Source organism: Myotis lucifugus, unplaced genomic scaffold (genome assembly GCF_000147115.1).
Source record: "Myotis lucifugus unplaced genomic scaffold, Myoluc2.0 scaffold_132, whole genome shotgun sequence".
Taxonomy (NCBI): Eukaryota; Metazoa; Chordata; class Mammalia; order Chiroptera; family Vespertilionidae; genus Myotis; species Myotis lucifugus.
In genome coordinates this window covers 2084264-2087724 of record NW_005871180.1, presented here as the reverse complement: position 1 = coordinate 2087724, position 3461 = coordinate 2084264, and the positions used below count along the sequence as shown (strand labels likewise).

The 3461-nt window shown below is 35.0% G+C and overlaps 1 non-coding gene across 1 annotated transcript; it reads right to left on the bottom strand.

Annotated features, from left to right (window-relative positions):
* Window positions 1-2701: 2701 nt before the first annotated feature.
* Window positions 2702-2816, bottom strand: LOC111827114. The gene has a single exon (XR_002830608.1). It is a non-coding gene; the product is annotated as a U5 spliceosomal RNA (small nuclear RNA).
* Between the last annotated feature and the right edge of the window lie 645 nt (window positions 2817-3461).

The window sequence follows — 3461 nt, the reverse complement described above, 5'->3', positions numbered from 1 at the left end:
ATCTTTGTCTTTTATTAGTGTAGATATTAAATGGAATTCCATTACACAGATATACCACTTTTTGTTTATCCATCTATTGACTGCTGGGTATCTGAACTGTTTCCAATTTTTGGTTATTATAAATAATGCTTCATGAACATTCATATACAAATCCATGTGTGGACATAAATTTTCACCTTTGCCTTAAGACACTATAGGTACCTAGGAGGAATTGCTGGGGTGAATGCTAAGTTTATTTTACTTTATTTAAAAAAGAAACTGCCTCACTTTTCACATTACCCCTTGTTTTTCTGTATCCTCACCAATGATCTTCTCTGCCCATTATTTTTATAACAAGCATCCTGGTAGTGTGAGATGTTATCTATCTTCTTATGGCTTTAATTTTCATTTCTTTAATGCCTAATACTGTTGAGTATCTTTTCATGTAGTTATTAGCCATTTTTACATCTTCCTGGATGAAATGTCTATAGTTTTTCAGATTCCCTTTATTAGGTTTAGGAAATTACCCTCTATCCCTAGTTTGTTGAGTTTTTATCATGAATGGATGTTCAATTCTTTCAAATGTCTTTTTCTGTCTGAGATGATCATGTGATTTTTGCCTTTGATTCTATTAACATGGTGTATTACAATAATTGATTTTCAGATGTCAAACCGACCTTGAACTCCTGGAACAAATCCTACTGTATCATGGCGTTTAATCCATTTTATATGTTGCTGGATTCAATTAGCTAACATTTTTGCTGAAAATTTTACTTTTAGATTCATGAGGGTCATTGGCCTGTAGTCTTCTTTTCTTATGACATCTTTGGCTTGGGTTATCAGGGTAATACTTCATAGAATGAGCTGAAAAGTATTCTCTACCCTCTTCTTTGATTTCCTGGAAGTTTGTGAAAGACTATAATAATATCTTTAAATATTTGATAGATTTCACCAATTAAGCCATCTTTTCTTTGTGGAAAGATTTTAAATTACTAATTCAATTTACTTGCTTGTTAGGTCTATTCAGATTTTCCATTGAAACAGTTTTGGTAAACGGACTATATTACTCCATCCAAGTTGCCCAATTTGTTGGCAAAGTTCATCAAAATATTCTTTCATAATCTTTTAAATTTCTGTAGGGTTGGTAGAGACACTTCCTCTTTCATTCCTGAGGTTGGTAATTTCTGTCCCCTTCTTTTTTTCTTGATCAGCCAAGGTAACAGTTTATCAATTTTGTTGATCTTTTCAAAGGACAAACAAACTTTTGGTTTATTGCTTTTTCTATTGCTTTTCTGTCTTATATTTCATTAATTTCTGCTCTAATCTTTATTTCTTTCCTTTTGCTTTTTTCCCCCCTTACTATCTTAAGCTTAAGGTTATTCATTTGAAATCTTCCTTCTTTGCAAATATAGGTTTCTAAGGTATACATTCCACCTAAGTGCTGCTTTAATTGTATCCCAAAATGGTGATATGTTCTGTTTTCATTTTCATTGAGTTCAAAATATTTCTTAATTTTCCTTGTAATCTTTTTTTTTCTTGGACCCATAGGTTTTTCAGAAATGTGTTAAGTTCCAAATATTTGGCAATTTCCCAAATTTGTTTTTATTGTTGATTCCTAAGGTTAGAGAACATAAACATACTTCGTATTATTATTTGTTTAAAATATATTTTATTGATTTTTACAGAGAGGAAGGGAGAGGGATAGAGAGTTAGAAACATCGATGAGAGAGAAACATCGATCAGCTGCCTCCTGCACACCTCCTTATTGGGGATGTGCCCGCAACAAAGGTACATGCCCTTGACGGAAATCGAACCCCGGACCTTTCAGTCCACAGGCTGACACTCTATCCACTGAGCCAAACCAGTTAGGGCACTTCGTATTATTTTAATTATTTTAAATTTAGAGGCTTGGTTTATGGCCTAGCATATAATTATTCTGAGAATGTGCTGTGTGAGCTTTAAGAAAAGTCTTCTTTTGTTGTTTGGTGGTGTGTGCTATAGATGTCAATCTGATCAAGTAGGTTAATAGTTTGTTCTGCTCTTCTATATTCTTGTTGATTTTCAGCATAGGTATTCTATCAGCTATTGACAGTAGGGTATTAAATTATTATTGTTGATTATTTTTCCTTTCAATTCTGTAAGTTTGTGCTTCAAGTATCTTTATTTTATTTTTCAAATATAGTCTACATTCAATATTATTTTGTACTAGAGGCCTGGTGCACGACATTCATGCACTGGGAAAGGGCTCCCTCAGCCCGGCCTGTGCCCTCTCACAGTCCGGGACCCTTTGGGGGATGTCCACCTGCCGGCTTAGACCTGCTCCCCAAAGGGTCCTTAGCACATCTGCCTAAGCCGGCAGGCAGACATCCCCCGAGGGGTCCTTAGCACTGCCGCAGAGGTGGGAGAGGCTCCTGCCACTGCCGCTGCACTCGCCAGCCATGAGCCCGGCTTCTGGCTGAGCGGCGCTCCCCTTGTGGGAGCACACTGACCACTAGGGGCAGCTCCTGCATTGAGCATCTGCCCCCTGGAGGTCAGTGCGCGTCATAGCAACCAGTCCTTCCGCCGTTCGGTCGATTTGCATATTAGGGTTTATTATATAGGATTTGTTTCAGGTATACAGCACAGTGGTTAGACATACTCTACAAAGTATTCCCCTGATATTTCAATTACCCAACTGACACCAGCTATAGTTATTACAATATTATTGACTATACAGTATTTTCTATGCCGTACTTTATATGCCCATGATTATTTTGTAACCACTGCGTTGTTCCTCTCCACAGAAATCTTTAGCAAAAGGTAAAATATTTAAATGATCTAAAGAGAAAGCATATTGCTTCATGTATCTTAAAGTCCTGTTGTTAGATGTGTATGCTTATAATTGTTATATATACCTGATGAATTATCCTTTTTAATTACAATGAAATGTCCCTCATTGTCTATAATAAATACTTTTAGTCTTAAAGTCTATTTTGCCTAATATGAGTATAGGCATTCCAGCTTTCTTGGGAGTGCTGCCTGCAAAGTATTATATACTTTTCCATAATTTTATATTCAATCTATTTGTGTCTTTAAATCTAAAGTATGTCTCTTATAGAAAGCATATAGTTGTATCTGTTTGTTTTTTAATCCAGCCTGACATTATCTACCCTTTTATTGGAATGTTTAATCCAGTCATATTTAATTTAGTTACTGATATGACCAGATTTACATCTGCCATTGTTGTTTTCTATATATCTCATGTCTTTCTTCAGCTCTGTTCCTCCTTTACTGTCTCCCTTTTAGTTAAATAAATATGTCATATATGTCATAGTGTTCCATTTTACTTCCTTTGTTAGAATTTCTACTATATAACATTTTGAGTTATTTTCTTAGTGGTTGTTCTAAGAATTATAATATATATCTTAACTTATCAATATCTACTTCAGCTTAATATTAACCTATTCTAGAAAAATATAGAAACATTGCTTCATTATAGTTCC